This window comes from Bombina bombina, chromosome 1 (assembly GCF_027579735.1).
Source record: "Bombina bombina isolate aBomBom1 chromosome 1, aBomBom1.pri, whole genome shotgun sequence".
Lineage (NCBI taxonomy): Eukaryota > Metazoa > Chordata > Amphibia > Anura > Bombinatoridae > Bombina > Bombina bombina.
In genome coordinates this window covers 589,777,313-589,795,380 of record NC_069499.1, presented here as the reverse complement: position 1 = coordinate 589,795,380, position 18,068 = coordinate 589,777,313, and the positions used below count along the sequence as shown (strand labels likewise).

Sequence of the window (18,068 nt, the reverse complement as noted above, 5' to 3'; positions counted from 1 at the left end):
ATTTTGGTTTGAGTCTCTGGAAGAGACACTTGAATCAGCTCCATTAGATGAGATTACACACAAGCTTAAAGCCCTTAAGTTAGCTAACTCATTTATTTCAGATGCCGTAGTACATTTAACTAAACTTACGGCTAAGAATTCCGGATTCGCCATTCAGGCACGCAGAGCACTGTGGCTAAAATCCTGGTCAGCTGACGTTACTTCTAAATCTAAATTGCTTAATATACCTTTCAAAGGGCAGACCTTATTCGGGCCCGGGTTGAAAGAAATTATCGCTGACATTACAGGAGGTAAAGGCCATGCCCTGCCTCAAGACAGAGCCAAACCTAAGGCTAGACAGTCTAATTTTCGTTCCTTTCGTAATTTCAAAGCAGGAGCAGCATCAACTTCCTCTGCACCAAAACAGGAAGGAGCTGTTGCTCGCTACAGACAAGGCTGGAGACCTAACCAGTCCTGGAACAAGGGCAAGCAGGCCAGGAAACCTGCTGCTGCCCCTAAGACAGCATGAATCGAGGGCCCCCGATCCGGGAACAGATCTAGTGGGGGGCAGACTTTCTCTCTTCGCCCAGGCTTGGGCAAGAGATGTCCAGGATCCCTGGGCGTTAGAGATCATATCTCAGGGATACCTTCTAGACTTCAAATTCTCTCCCCCAAGAGGGAGATTTCATCTGTCAAGGTTGTCAACAAACCAAATAAAGAAAGAGGCGTTTCTACGCTGCGTACAAGATCTTTTATTAATGGGAGTGATCCATCCGGTTCCGCGGTCGGAACAAGGACAAGGGTTTTACTCAAATCTGTTTGTGGTTCCCAAAAAAGAGGGAACTTTCAGGCCAATCTTGGATTTAAAGATCCTAAACAAATTCCTAAGAGTTCCATCGTTCAAAATGGAAACTATTCGGACAATTTTACCCATGATCCAAAAGGGTCAGTACATGACCACAGTGGATTTAAAGGATGCTTACCTTCACATACCGATTCACAAAGATCATTACCGGTATCTAAGGTTTGCCTTTCTAGACAGGCATTACCAGTTTGTAGCTCTTCCATTCGGATTGGCTACGACTCCGAGAATCTTCACAAAGGTTCTGTGTGCTCTTCTGGCGGTACTAAGACCGCGAGGAATTGCGGTAGCTCCGTACCTAGACGACATTCTGATACAAGCTTCAAGCTTTCAAACTGCCAAGTCTCATACAGAGTTAGTACTGGCATTTCTAAGGTCGCATGGATGGAAGGTGAACGAAAAGAAGAGTTCTCTCTTTCCACTCACAAGAGTTCCCTTCTTGGGGACTCTTATAGATTCTGTAGAAATGAAGATTTACCTGACAGAAGACAGGTTAACAAAGCTTCAAAATGCATGCCGTGTCCTTCATTCCATTCAACACCCGTCAGTAGCTCAATGCATGGAGGTGATCGGCTTAATGGTAGCAGCAATGGACATAGTACCCTTTGCACGTCTACATCTCAGACCGCTGCAATTGTGCATGCTAAGTCAGTGGAATGGGGATTACTCAGACTTGTCCCCTACTCTGAATCTGGATCAAGAGACCAGAAATTCTCTTCTATGGTGGCTTTCTCGGCCACATCTGTCCAGGGGGATGCCATTCAGCAGGCCGGACTGGACAATTGTAACAACAGACGCCAGCCTACTAGGTTGGGGCGCTGTCTGGAATTCTCTGAAGGCTCAGGGACAATGGAATCAGGAGGAGAGTCTCCTACCAATAAACATTCTGGAATTGAGAGCAGTTCTCAATGCCCTTCTGGCTTGGCCCCAGTTAACAACTCGGGGGTTCATCAGGTTTCAGTCGGACAACATCACGACTGTAGCTTACATCAACCATCAGGGAGGGACAAGAAGCTCCCTAGCAATGATGGAAGTATCAAAGATAATTCGCTGGGCAGAGTCTCACTCTTGCCACCTGTCAGCAATCCACATCCCGGGAGTGGAGAACTGGGAGGCGGATTTCTTAAGTCGTCAGACTTTTCATCCGGGGGAGTGGGAACTTCATCCGGAGGTCTTTGCCCAAATACTTCGACGTTGGGGCAAACCAGAGATAGATCTCATGGCGTCTCGACAGAACGCCAAGCTTCCTCGTTACGGGTCCAGATCCAGGGATCCGGGAGCGGTTCTGATAGATGCTTTGACAGCACCTTGGACCTTCGGGATGGCTTATGTGTTTCCACCCTTCCCGATGCTTCCTCGATTGATTGCCAGAATCAAACAGGAGAGAGCATCAGTGATTCTAATAACGCCTGCATGGCCACGCAGGACTTGGTATGCAGATCTAGTGGACATGTCATCCTGTCCACCTTGGTCGCTACCTCTGAAACAGGACCTTCTGATCCAGGGTCCCTTCAAACATCAAAATCTAATTTCTCTGAAGCTGACTGCTTGGAAATTGAACGCTTGATTTTATCAAAACGTGGTTTTTCTGAGTCAGTTATTGATACCTTAATACAGGCTAGGAAGCCTGTTACCAGAAAGATTTACCATAAGATATGGCGCAAATACTTATATTGGTGCGAATCCAAGAGTTACTCATGGAGTAAGGTTAGGATTCCGAGGATATTGTCTTTTCTACAAGAAGGTTTAGAAAAGGGTTTATCCGCTAGTTCCTTAAAGGGACAGATTTCAGCTCTGTCCATTCTTTTACACAAACGTCTGTCAGAAGTTCCGGACGTTCAAGCTTTTTGTCAGGCTTTATCTAGGATCAAGCCTGTGTTTAAAACTGTTGCTCCACCATGGAGTTTGAACTTAGTTCTTAATGTTTTACAGGGGGTTCCGTTTGAACCCCTTCATTCCATTGATATCAAGTTGTTATCTTGGAAAGTTCTGTTTTTAATGGCGATTTCCTCGGCTCGAAGAGTCTCTGAGTTATCTAACTTACATTGTGATTCTCCTTATCTGATTTTTCATTCAGACAAGGTAGTTCTGCGTACTAAACCTGGGTTCCTACCTAAGGTGGTAACTAACAGGAATATCAATCAAGAGATTGTGGTTCCATCTTTGTGTCCTAATCCTTCTTCGAAAAAGGAACGTCTGCTACACAATCTAGATGTAGTCCGTGCCCTGAAATTTTATCTACAGGCAACTAAGGATTTTCGACAAACGTCTTCCCTGTTTGTCGTTTATTCTGGTCAGAGGAGAGGTCAAAAAGCTTCGGCTACCTCTCTCTCCTTTTGGCTTCGTAGCATAATACGGTTAGCCTATGAGACTGCTGGACAGCAGCCTCCTGAAAGAATTACAGCACATTCTACTAGAGCTGTGGCTTCCACTTGGGCCTTTAAGAATGAGGCTTCTGTTGAACAGATTTGCAAGGCTGCAACTTGGTCTTCTCTTCATACTTTTTCCAAATTTTACAAATTTGACACTTTTGCTTCTTCGGAGGCTGTTTTTGGGAGAAAGGTTCTTCAGGCAGTGGTTCCTTCCGTATAAAGAGCCTGCCTGTCCCTCCCATCATCTGTGTACTTTAGCTTTGGTATTGGTATCCCATAAGTAATGGATGATCCGTGGACTGGATACACTTAACAAGAGAAAACATAATTTATGCTTACCTGATAAATTTATTTCTCTTGTAGTGTATCCAGTCCACGGCCCGCCCTGTCACTTTAAGGCAGGTAATTTTTCCATTAAACTACAGTCACCACTGTACCCTATGGTTTTCCTTTCTCTGCATGTTTTCGGTCGAATGACTGGTAATGGCAGTTAGGGGAGGAGCTATATAGCAGCTCTGCTGGGTGAATCCTCTTGCACTTCCTGTTGGGGAGGAGTTAATATCCCATAAGTAATGGATGATCCGTGGACTGGATACACTATAAGAGAAATAAATTTATCAGGTAAGCATAAATTATGTTTTTTGATCTAGATTAAAAAAATTGTGAACTGAGTAAAATGCTGACTTAAAGTGATAGTAAATCCTAGCATTTGCAAAACGCTAGGATTTACCATTGTAACAAATAAAGGGGACTTTCATTCATGAAGTATAAAATACTTAATTCTCAAATCCCCTTTATTTGTTAGCAGCATTTGTTGCGCTAAGCTGCTAAAGGCAGCCCGCGGCAGAACGCTATTTGGCTGAGAGGTGACGTTTCCACCTCTTAGCCAATAGCCGTGCAGGAAATCCAGCATGGCGCCGGGTTTTGCTGCACCAAGTTGTATTTCCCGCATGGCTATTGGCTAAGAGGTGGAAACGTCACCTCTCAGCCAAATAGCGTTCTGCCGTGGACTGCCTTTAGCAGCTCAGCTCAGCAAACGCTGCTAACAAATAAAGTGGCTTTCAGAATGAAGTATTTTATATTTCATGAATAAAACTCCCCTTTATTTATTACAATGGTAAATCCTAGCGTTTCACAAACGCTAGGATTTACCATCAGTTTAAGGAAAGACAACAGAGAATCTTAGTAAATGCAGTGCATTCAGCAGTTACTAGTGGTGTTCTTCGGAGGGTCGGTTCTGGGGCCTGTTTTGTTTAACATATTTATAAAAGTGATATCAGCAAAGCGCTACAGGGAAATGTATGTCTGTTTGCAGATGATATAAAAACTTGCAATAGAGTTTTGTTCTAAGAGGGGTTGGACCAAATGAGAAGTGATAAAAAACAATTGTAGATTGGATAAATGACTGGGATCTAAAGTTTAACATTGCAAAATGCAAAATTATGCATTTAGGAAAGAAAAATCCTAACATTAATTACAGACTCAATGACACTTTACTGACTGTTACAAAAGAGGATCAGGACTTGGGAATTATTATTTCAGATTATTTAAATATAATAAACAATGTAGTATTGCAGCAAGTAAAGCCAGTAGAATGCTTGGTTGTATTGGTAAAGATTTTTGCAGGAGAATTCAGTATTGTGTGCAGTTCTGGAGGCCATGGGGGGTAGTTATCAAGCCGCAACCTCAAATATGCTGGAATTCCACAGCGTATTTGTGGCGAGGCTGATTCGCCTTAGTTATCAAAGGCTACAGACCGGCAAAAGTAGAATTTTGTGACGTAAACTTCGATCTGCCGGACTCCGTCCGACACGGATCGATTCTTACGTCACTCCAGATGTTCCGCACACAAGTGCGGCACAATCTCACTACTTTTGCTAGTTATCAAAAAACTAGCAGGTACGCTCGGCACTTTTACGGCCCAGCGTACCTGGTTTTCAAACCGCCAGCCTGGAGGCGGCGGATTCCATAGGAATCAATGGGAGTCTGACCATAGCGAAAGTACAAGCTCGCTGCTGACAGACATCCTTTCATTCCTATGGGAGCTGTCTGCACCTAACACCCTAACATGTACCCCGAGTCTAAACACCCCTAATCTGCCCCCCCTACACCGCCGCAACTAAATAAAGTTATTACCCCCTAAACCGCCGCTCCCGGAGCCCACCGCCAACTACATTATACCTAGTAACCCCTATCCTGCCTCCCTATACCGCCGCCCTCTATAATAAATTTATTAACCCCTATCCTGCCGATCCCGCACCTTGCCGCAACTAAATAAATAGTTTAACCCCTAAACTGCCGCTCCCGGACCCCCGCAACCTATATTAAATTTATTAACCCCTATCCTGCCCCCTTCTACACCGTCGCCACCTATAATAAATTTATTAACCCCTATCCTGCCCCCCCTACACCGTTGCCACCTATAATAAATTTATTAACCCCTATCCTGCCCCCCACTACACCGCCGCCACTGTAATAAAATTATTAACCCCTAAACCTAAGTCTAACACTAACCCTAACACCCCCTAACTTAAATATTAATTAAATAAATCTAAATCATATTTCTATTATGAACTAAATGAATCCTATTTAAAACTAAATACTTACCTTTAAAATAAACCCTAATATAGCTACAATATAAATAATAATTATATTGTAGCTATCTTAGAATTTATTTTTAGTTTACAGGTACCTTTCAATTTATTTTAACTAGGTACAATAGCTATTAAATAGTTATTAACTATTTAATAGCTTACCTAGCTAAAATAAAGATAAATTTACCTTTAAAATAAAAACTAACCTAAGTTACAATTACACCTAACACTACACTATACTTTAATAAATTATTCCTATTTAAAACTAAATACTTACCTGTAAAATAAACCCTAATATAGCTACAATATAATTAATAATTACATTGTAGCTATCTTAGGATTTATATTTATTTTACAGGTAACTTTGTATTTATTTTAGCTAGTTAGAATAGTTATTAAATAGTTATTAACTATTTAATAACTACCTAGCTAAAAGAAATACAAAATTACCTGTAAAATAAATCCTAACCTAAGTTACAATTAAACCTAACACTACACTATCATTAAATAAATTAAATAAACTACCTACAAATAACTACAATTAAATACAATTACATAAACTAACTAAAGTACAAAAAATAAAAAAAGCTAAGTTACAAAAAATAAAAAAAATAAGTTACAAACATTTAAAAACATATTACAACAATTTAAGCTACTTACACCTAATCTAAGCCCCCTAATAAAATAACAAACCCCCCCAAAATAAAAAATGCCCTACCCTATTCTACATTAAAAAAGTTCAAAGCTCTTTTACCTTACCAGCCCTTAAAAGGGCCTTTTGTGGGGGCATGCCCCAAAGAGTTCAGCTCTTTTGCTTGTAAAAGAAAAATACAACCCCCCCAACATTAAAACCCACCACCCACATACCCCTAATCTAACCCAAACCCCCCTTAAAATAACCTAACACTAATCCCCTGAAGATCATCCTACCTTTAGTTGTCTTCACTCAGCCGAGCCACCGATGGAACTGAAGAGGACATCCGGACCGGCAGAAGTTATCCTCCAAGGGGCGCTGAAGAAATCTTCCATCCGGGCGAGGTCATCTTCCAAGAGGCGCTGAAGAAGTCTTGTATCCGGGCGAGGTCATCATCGAAGCCGGGTCTTGAATCTTCATCCCGCCGACACGGAACATCCTTCTTTCCCGACGAACTACCGACGAATGAAGGCTCCTTTAAGGGACGTCATCCAAGATGGCGTCCCTTCAATTCTGATTGGCTGATAGGATTCTATCAGCCAATCGGAATTAAGGTAGGAAAAATCTGATTGGCTGATGGAATCAGCCAATCAGATTCAAGTTCAATCCGATTGGCTGATCCAATCAGCCAATCAGATTGAGCTTGCATTCTATTGGCTGTTCCGATTAGCCAATAGAATGCGAGCTCAATCTGATTGGCTGATTGGATCAGCCAATCGGATTGAACTTGAATCTGATTGGCTGATTCCATCAGCCAATCAGATTTTTCCTACCTTAATTGGTAAGGTAAAAGAGCTTTGAACTTTTTTAATGTAGAATAGGGTAGGGCATTTTTTTATTTTGGGGGGTTTGTTATTTTATTAGGGGGCTTAGATTGTAATTTTATTACAGTGGCGGCGGTGTAGTGGGGGGCAGGATAGGGGTTAATAAATTTATTATAGGTGGCGACGGTGTAGGGGGGGCAGATTAGGGGTTAATAAATTTATTATAGGTGGCGACGGTGTAGGGTGGGCAGGATAGGGGTTAATAAATTTAATATAGGTTGCGGCGGGTTCAGGGAGCAGCGGTTTAGGGGTTAAACTATTTTTTTAATTGCGGCGAGGTGCGGGATCAGCAGGATAGGGGTTAATAACTTTATTACAGAGGGCGACGGTATAGGGGGGGCAGGATAGGGGTTACTAGGTATAATGTAGGTGGCAGCGGTGTCCCGGAGCGGCGGTTTAGGGGTTAATACATTTATAAGACTTGCGGCGGGGTCTAGGAGCGGCGGTTTAGGGGTTAGTAACTTTATTTAGTTGCGGGGGGCTCCGGGGGCGCCGGTATAGGGGGTAAAACAGTGTAGTTTAGTGTGAGTGCTTAGTGACAGGCTAGCAAGAAAGCTGTCAAACAGCTGAAGAGCAGCGAGATCGGATGAGTGATAACTCTCACAGTCCGCTGCTCATCGCCCCGCGGCTTTTTGACAGCTTTTTTTGATATCTTAGGCGTATTTTTTCAGGTCCGTGGCGGCGAAGGTAGGCGAGCTTAGGCGGGCGTATTGGGCCAGCGAAGGCAGGAAAGTTGACACGTTGATAACTACCCCCCCATATCTCCAGAAGAATATAAACAAACTGGAATCTGGAACGTGGTCTAAAAAAATAAAACTTAACATGAAAGGCTCAATGGCCTAAATAAGTATAGCTTAGGGGAGAGAAGGGAAATAAGTGATACTTTCAAGTATATTAAGGGGCTTAATAAAGCGGATTCTGTGAGTATTTTTTCAAAAAGAACAATTTTAATAATTTGCAGGAAGTAATTATGACAAATCTGCAATCCACTAATCGTTCTTTCCCCCCCGGGTACAGGGCCGGACTGGGACCAAAAATAGGACCTGGCATTTTAATGCAAAGCAGCCTGCTCCCCCCAAGGACAGAGACACATTTTTTTAATAACAGGTCTTTAAAGCAGTCGTTTATTTTGTATGAAAACTTCTAAGAGCCCAAAGTTTAATAAAATAAATGCAGGAAGAATAAGCATTTAAGTTACTTCCTTCAGCCTTTTCAGATTTGTCATGGGTGACTGAGATTTAGCTACAGACAGTAGAGGTTTGTGTTCTGGGAGACAATTGGTTACAGTTACCACCTCCACCAGTCCTAGAGCTTTCCTACAAGTTGAATATCTCTCTCTCTCTCTCTCTCCTATGTTTTCATAGAAACTGATCACATAACCCTTAAAATAAAATGTTAACGTGACAGAGTTCCCAATGATCGATTTTACCTGCTGGAGTTTACAAATAGCTCATTTACCTTGATTTTTTATTTGAAATAGTGGATTTTGCCTGTTGTTTCCCCACCTATACTGAAATTTCAATACTTAAGTATTGGGTATATAAAATTTATCGGGTAGTTTACGAGTCTTGCGTTATGAGGGGTGCGGAGCTAACGTGCAGTTTATTCTCACCGCTCACTTTCCTACAGCGCTGGTATTACAGGTTTATAAAAACCCGGCGTTAACAGACAAGAAGTGAGCATGGAGCAAAATTGAGCTCCATACCGCACTCCAATACCAGCGCTGCTTAAGTGAGCGGTGAGCTGGTTGTACGTGCTCGTGCACGATTTCCCTATAGACATCAATGGGGAGAGCCGGCTGAGAAAAAGTCTAACACCTGCCAAAAAGCAGCGTAAAACTCAGTAACACCGCCCCAATGATTCCTATGGGGAAACACATTTTATATTTACACCTAACATGAACCCCCAAGTCTAAACACCCCTAATCTTACTCTTATTAACCCCTAATCTGCCGCCCCTGACATCACTGACACCTACATTATACTTATTAACCCCTAATCTGCCGCTCTGGACATCGCCGCCACCTACATTATACTTATTTACCCCTAATCTGCTGCCCCCAACATCACCAACACCTACATTATATTTATTAACTCCTAATCTCCCGCCCCCAATGTCGCTGCAACCTACCTACACTTATTAACCCCTAATCTGCCGCCCCCAATGTCGCCGCCACTATATTAAATGTATTAACCCCTAAATCTAAGTCTAACCCTAACCCTAACACCCCTAACTTAAATATCATTTAAATAAATCTAAATAAAATTCCTACCATTACCTAAATTATTCCTATTTAAAACTAAATACTTACCTATAAAATAAACCCTAAGATAGCTACAATATAACTAATAGTTACATTGTAGCTATCTTAGGGTTTATTTTTATTTTACAGGTAAGTTTGTATGTATTTTAACTAGGTAGAATAGTTACTAAATAGTTATTAACTTTTTACTAACTACCAAGCTAAAATAAATACAAATTTACCTTTAAAATAAAACCTAACCTATGTTACAATAACACCCAACACTACACTACAATTAAATAAATTCGGCGATGTTGGGGGCAGCAGATTAGGGGTTAATAAGTATAATGTAGGTGGCAGCGATGTCCGGAGTGGCAGATTAGGGGTTAATAAGTATAATGTAGGTGTCGGCAATGTCGGAGGTGGCAGATTAGGGGTTAATCATATTTAACTAGTGTTTGCGAGGCGGGAGTGCGGCGGTTTAGGGGTTAATATGTTTATTATAGTGGCGGCGATGTCCAGTTTTGTAGTGTAAAACTCATAACTACTGACTTTAAAATGCGTTAGGAATCTTGTCGGTATAGGCTGTACCGCTCACTTTTTGACCTCCCAGGACAAACTCGTAATACCAGCGCTATGGAAGTCCCATAAAACAAAGACTTTACGAACTTTACGTAAGTAGGTTTGCGGTAAGGCCAAAAAAGTGTGCAGTACACCTATGCCTGCAAGACCTGTTAACGCTGCTTTTTCACCTTACCGCAAAACTCGGAATCTAGGCGTATGTAAATAAGGAGGTAAAAATAAAAATCACGCTGGCAGTGGGGGGGGGGGGGGGGGGGCTGGATAGAAAGTCTCACTGTGATTAGGAGGATTTTGTGTAAATATAGAAAATAAGATAATGAGGCCTTCTCTCCCAGCAATCTCAGCCCATTTAATTGAGTTGTGGATTAAAATACTAGTGGCAGCGAATTCACATACAAAACTATACATAAAGGATTCTTTCCCCATACATTTTAACTATGCAGCTTGCATAACAAGTCATTGTAAACAAGGAGGAAACAATTTTGCAATACGTTCCTTTAAAACTGACTCCTATTGTATAAACAAAGATAAACATAATTAAAAAGCTTTTCATTGGGTGTGTCCCTTGACTGCAAAACATTTCAATTTTTTAAACAAAATGACAGTTTCAAGCATATTTTCTATAGAGAGAGAAAGAGAGAAAGAGAAAGAAAAAGGGAGAGAGAGAAAGAGAGAGAAAAAGAAAGAGAGAGATAGAGATAGAGAGGGAAAAAGAGAAAAAAGAGAGAGAAAAAGAGAGAAAAAAGAGAGAGAGAGAAAAAGAAAGAGAGAAAAAAGAGAGAGAAGAGAGAAAGAGAGAGAGAAAAGAGAGAGAGAGAAAGAAAGAGAGAGAGAGAGAGAAAGAGAGAGAGAAAGAGAGAGAGAGAGAGAGAGAGAGAGAGAGAGAGAGAGAGAGAGAGAGAGAAAAGAGAGATAGAAAGAGAAATATAGAGAAAAAAAAAGAAAGTGAGAAAAAGAGAGAGAGAAAAAGAGAGAGAAAGAGAGACAAAGAGAGAGAGAGAAAGAAAGGGAGAGAGTATAGCGTGGTATGTAAGGGGATAGTGTTCTGTACCATTTCCTTCACTCTAATGTGTTATTTTTTATAACATAGCTCTTTTACCTTTATTTTGTCATTTGAAATAGCTGCTGTTCCCTGTTAAAACTGCTACCTATACATAATATGCATTAACTGAAAACATCATTCCAATGGGATGGGAGAGATATATACTAAATATGTTTGATATCTGTTGTGATGTTGCTGCAAGTTTTTAGCAATATTTTAGTTTCACTACTGAGCTTTATTTAATCCTAGTGATTGAGTATAAGAGGCAAACATGATGCCCCTGCACAGAAATAATCAGTAATATATAGATTTGCTATACACAAAACTCTGCTTTCACAATTAGTTTTCAGTGTTTCACTGCGTTTCACACATCAAGAATTCCCCAATCCATTATTATATTTTAAAGCTTTTACCCCTCTCTCCATTATTCCATCCAAGCTGTATATATTAAGGTTGCCTAATACATTTTATTTTGTAGACCATTCAGTATGTTAATAAACCATATTTAAACTTTTATGTTACGTTGCATAATCTGTTGTAAGGTAATTTCTACAGCCCTCATGGTGATTAAGGAGTTATATCCATAACTGAACAGGTGATGAACCTATCCCCAAATCCCATAGTCGGCCGCGGAGAGTAAAACTGGGCCAGTGTACTAGGAAAAAAAGGCCCTCTCTGCTCACCTGGCCGGCCGTCCACGGTCCACAGCGGCCGGCGGCCGATATTAAATAGAGAATGATTGATTGACAATGGGCTGGCTAAGGCAGTCACTGGTACACATAAAAATAAAATGTTAATACATAATAAAAAATATAATTCAATTTTCCTAAAAAAAAATAATTATTCAATGCGGTCGCGGTGGGAGGGGCCAAACTACCGCGCGGCCTACCGGGCCCGGTATGCCCGACACTCCGTCCAGGCCTGCCCGGGGAGTTGCACAAACGTCACGGCCCGGGGGAAACAACGATTAGTGGATTGCAGATTCGTCATCTGTCAATCAATTGAGGACTATAGCGGCGGAGGAACGGTGCTTATCGTTATAGCATTAAAAGCTAAAAATCTCCTCCCCCCGCATATAAAACATAACATACTATTTAGAGATCCACTGAGGGCTTGGGCTAAACTTTGCAAAACATGGGGAATGAAGTTCACATTCAGCAAATACCTACCTCTACAGGGCAATCCCAATTTCATACCAGGATACACTATGGCTGTTTTTAAACTGTGGGAACGCCAGGGGCTAAAGATGGTGGCGCAGTTGCTCAATCCTGCCACACATCAGGTACTCCCCTTCTCTGACCTTCAAGCCCAATACACTCTCCCCAACTCGCATAGATTCGCCTATTTTCAAAGTCGACACTATGTCCAGAATCTTCTTTCTGCGGGATTGGCTTCGTTAGAGATAACTTTGCAATCTGGCCATTCAAGGAACACACTCCATTACACCTATCTATAAGCAAATAGTGGCACACAGCGAGACACAGACAATGCGGGGGATAGTAGCTAAATGGCAAGGACAGAGAATCCCTGAGGTCACGCAAGAACATGTCACCCATAGCATACAAGCAGTCAGAGCAGCTACCCTGTCTTCGAACCTGCGTGAAACGCAAGTAAAATTTCTTCACCAGGCATACATCACACCCAAAATTAGAGTAAAATGGGTTCCAGATACACCCAATACATGTCCAAAATGTATGGCTCCCACACCAGACCTGATACACCTGGTCTGGGATTGTCCTAAGATGCAAAGGTACTGGGGCAAAGTTAAATTCTGGTTGTCAACAATGCTTAAGACTAACATCTTTAGCGGCAGTAAACATACTCTTCTTTCAGGACAATGACATGTCCTCTAGACACCAAAAGTTCTTTAACCTAGTTGTTCTAATGGCCAGGAAATTAATGTTACAGTATTGGGCTAGGAACAGGGAACCCCCTTTCAAAAAACTGACTCACGCACTGTATCAACAACTTTTGATAGAACAGGTGGACGTACAAGGGGACCGTGATGCCAGAATAAAAATATTTATAAACAAGTGGGAACCATACCTATTGTATTTACCGAGAGGCTTAAGGGAAAGACTCCTACGCCCTTTTCAAAACACTGTATTCATGCTTAACGAAAATCTACACGGTCGCTGGTGCTTGCTGAGCTCTGAAGCGGACACTTGACAGAACATGACTGACATAACAGATGACCAACTGCTTGAATGACTGGGCCCTAGGCCTACGATTACACCCATCCGCCGATGCATATACGTACTCATATAAAAAATGGTATTAACATTGTTTACTTTTGATAGTATCACATCCTATTACTCACTAAATCACGGAGCGCATACACTACTATTCCGCATAGGGGATCTGAACAGGTACAATAATAAATGATCATATGAAGAGTCTCACACCAGTGTTAATAAGTAACTTCATTGTTGTACAAACAGTACCTCCCTGATTATTTCTCCTTCCTCCCTTCTCTCAATACGCTCGGTTATACCCTGCGATATCAGATTATGCCTGTAAACCAATTAATACCAGTGATCAATACTTGTTACTGTTTATGTTGATGTTTTGTTTTATTTGTTGTTTTGTTTATTTAAATGTTACAATAACACACGGGACTTGGCCACTCCACATGGCTCAAGAATAGACTTCTGGACCCTAAGCAGTTTCCGCTATGTTGATGAGACTGTACTTTGTTGCCTACAACATGCCTTATGATGTTTAATATTGTATATGGCTGTGTGGTGTTGTCCAAGCTTCTCTGTGAAAATTTTTTTTCAAAAATAAAGTTTTAAAAAAAAAAAAAAAAAAAAAAGCTTAAAATCTCAGAAGATCCGGATATATTACCAATTTGATGAATGAAAGTATCACTAATTTTTAAAATTCTATCCTATGACTTGAGCGAATACGCTCAAGTTAACATTCACTTTAAAGCACTCACTCTCTCTTTGAAACACTTATTTTGTGTAGGTCTCCTGTTGTTCTGCTCTCCGGGGAGTGCGTTTGACTCCGGGGTCAAATTCACATGTTCACCTTATAGCTAATAAACCATACAGAGCCAGGAGCCTCAAGCTGTGCACTTTCCATTCTGACTAATCCAAAGCACAATACCAAAAAGATAGGAATGCACAAGCGTGGGATATTTAATTATTTATTCAATCATACGTTTAAAGGCAAAAAAGCTCAGAAGTTATTCAAACAAATATTCAGCACACGCTGGGACAGGGATGACGCGTTTTGCTTTATGCCATTGTCATAGCCTGTCTCTGCATCTTAAGTAACAATTCACTGTTTAAGAAAATTAAGGCATAGCTACAATACATTTCAATTCATGCTCTATATATACATATAATATTGGATAATCGGTACAATTAATAAATAAGTGAAAGTCGCTTGGAATCCTACAAAGAGTTTCTGTGAATCATTTGTTAAATTGTACTAACTGCAAAAAGTATTTGTTTTCAGGCAATAATAATACCTTATAACACAGGTAGCCTTTTATTTTTTGTTTGTTCTATATATCTGGTGTTGATAAATCACTATGGGCCAAATTACAAGTGGAGCTCTATTTAACGCTCCTGCTTGAGCATTAACTAGAACTAAGCTGTATGCGCTCGTCGGGATGTGCTCATATTATGAGTTGAAACTAAACATTTTTTAATCATGCACTACATCAACAAGTGCAAAAAGCTGAATTTACAATCGCGCACACAATAACCTATTCCCCCATAGAAGTCAATGGAGTAAAAAATAAAAAAATAAAAATAACATCCAACTTAGCGGGCAAAACAAATTGCATATTCTGAAGTGCGCTAACCCGACATGAAAATATGAATATCTTACATTCCAATGTTCTTCACATACAAGAATATGTTCTATTTATTCATAAATAAATATTTCTATATATATGTTCTAGTGGTACAATGTATATCTGTACCTATATATATGTTCTAGTGGTACAATGTATATCTGTACCTATATATATGTTCTAGTGGTACAATGTATATCTGTACCTATATATATGTTCTAGTGGTACAATGTATATCTGTACCTATATATATGTTCTAGTGGTACAATGTATATCTGTACCTATATATATGTTCTAGTGGTACAATGTATATCTGTACCTATATATATGTTCTAGTGGTACAATGTATATCTGTACCTATATATATGTTCTAGTGGTACAATGTATATCTGTACCTAAATATATATATATATATATATATATACGCGATTATATATATATTTATAGATATATACAGATATATATAGGAATATCTATTTATTAATACTTAGGGGCTAATTTATCATGGCCCGAATGGAGCCGTATACTCCTGTTTCTGCGTGATCCTTCAGGCTCGCCGAAAACAGGAGTTAGGAAGCAGCGGTCTTAAAACCTATATTATACTATTAAAAACAGGGGCACTTTCATTCATGAAAGTTTACATTTCACCGGTTTTGTTAAAATACTCGTCTCTTCATACGTTAGCAATGAAGAATCCATCTTCCTCCAATCACGCATGGCCTCAGGAAATGTTTGCTCTGTGGGGAAGCCGTGATTGGAGGAAGCAGGATTCATCATTGCTGACATATAAAGAAATGAGCGGCGTGCGGGGGAATCGCTGCTCTGGCTTGCAAGAAGGAAAGGTAAATATTTTAAAAAAACCTGTGAAATGTAAACTTCAAAAAGTTTCATGAATGAAAGTGCCCCTGTTTATAATAGTATTTTTTTAACCTGGGCACTCATTCGTGAAACTTTACATTCACTTTAACTCGTACGCCTCCTCTGAGGCGGCGCACATCAATCCGCCCGATGGGTTAATTGACATACCCTGGCCGCAAAACTGCAGGGGTCTGCATTTATCGATGTCTGGCGGACATGATCGCTACAGTGGATCATGTCCGCCAGACACTTGATAAATCGGCCCCTTAGAATATATTCTGCTATGTATAGAACATAGTAATGAGAGATATTTACAATAAATACATAGTTAAACCCTTTATTTAAAAATGAAAATTGCATAAATATGCTTGTGACGGATCCCCGGCTATCCCGACTGGGTAGCTCCGCCAAAGGGATCCTTCCGCTGCCTGGAACAAGCTGCTATGTAGCCCAGGAAAGTGATTCTAGCAGGAGCCCACCTAAATGACTAGACAGACTAGCATTCAGGTGAAATAAGAACTGACTTTATTGGGACAAACACACATCTTTTATACATACAACTCATCTTGATAAGACATGAGACAATGCCACAGTTTTCCCGCCATTCCCGCCCCTCCAGACAGGCTGGTGCCGGCCATAGCAGCCATGGTCCTACAGATACCCAGTACCCAGAGGTGGCGGTTTTCGGGGTGATCCTGGGGGAGCAGTGGTGGCGGGGGAGCTCTCGGTCCCCAGAATCTACAGTCCAAAAAGCGACGTGATCCGTGGCTGGGGACCGGAGTTATCCTGGTTTAAACGTCCACCTGGAAGTCCAGGGAGAATAGGGGTTATAGGGGGAACCGGAACCCCCGGTTCCCAAGGGAGCACCCTTCAGGCAATCATCCCACCTCTGGCCCACCCTGAGAGGCAGCAAACCCCAGAAGAGCGGAGCTCTGGGACAAAGGGCCACTGGAATGACCTGGGTCAAAGGGCACCAGTAATCCTGGATGATGCGGCCGACCGGTAGTTCCAGGGGCCCAGCCGGCCGAAGGGGAAATTGGCGGTTAGTGACCAGCTCTTCCAAGACGACATTCAGTACACAAAACAATGGGAACAGAAGGTCTGGGGAATCGCGGTTGCTCTGAGGAGCCCAAAACCGCCGAGAGACAGCAGGGGTGAGGTCATAGGGGGGTAAGAGATCAATCCCTGCAGCCCAGTATCCGTGACAATGCTTTTACATGCTTTCATCTAATTATCTGCAAAGGGCTACAATACACTTATATATAGGTATTTATATGTATGCATGTGTATTTATGTGTTTATATGTACATATTCTGTGTAGTTTAATGTGGCAATGCATTGGGCAATTAGCATTTGTGATCCTATTACATTGGTTTACTAAGAATTGTTTCCATATATGTGGTAAAAATAAATAAAAATAACATTTTGCATTTGTAATTAATCTTTTTTTGATATTAGAAGGAGGAACCCCAGAAACTGGTTTTAATGATGTATATCAAAGGCACTGACAATACCAATTAACTATGTAGCATAGTCATTTTTATACTGGTAAAATGATTCATTTGAAATGTGTATCAATACATAGCAGCAATCAAATTGCTTTAAAATAACAGACTTTGAAAAAAAGGATTTGTAAGATTATTTTTTTACCTCAATCAAAGGCATAGAAAACCTAAAAATGTTATTTTGTGATTCAGTCAGACTATATAATTAAAAAAAAGTTTCTAATTTACTTCTATTGTCAAATGTTTTCATTACCATGATATTCTGGGGCATATGTATCCGTATGGAGCTTGAGGCCCCGTGTTTCTGGCGAGCCTGCAGCCTCGCCAGAAACAGCAGTTATGAAGCAGCGGTCACAAAGACCGCTCTGAGCAGACGGGCAGACATCGCCGGAAATCAACCCGATCGAGTACGATCGGGTTGATTGACACCCCCCCTGCTGGAGGCCCATTGGCCGTGAGTCTGCAGGGGGCAGCGTTGCACCAGCAGCTCTTGTGAGCTGCTGGTGCAATGCTGAATACGGCGAGCGTATTGCTCGCCGTATTCAGCGAGGTCTGGCAGGCCTGATCCGCAGTGTCGCATCAGGTCCGCCAGCCCTTGATAAATAGGGGCCTCTGTGTTGAAGATATACCTAGGTAGGCATCTGGAGCACTCAATAGTGCTGCTATCTAGTGCTCTTGCAAATGGATAACATTCTTGCAAAACTGC

General features: G+C 41.2%; 1 protein-coding gene across 1 annotated transcript in view; it reads right to left on the bottom strand.

Annotated features, from left to right (window-relative positions):
- Positions 1 to 18,068, bottom strand: part of SPP2 (secreted phosphoprotein 2) — a 49,322-nt gene that overhangs the window by 10,212 nt on the left and 21,042 nt on the right. The window lies entirely within an intron of this gene.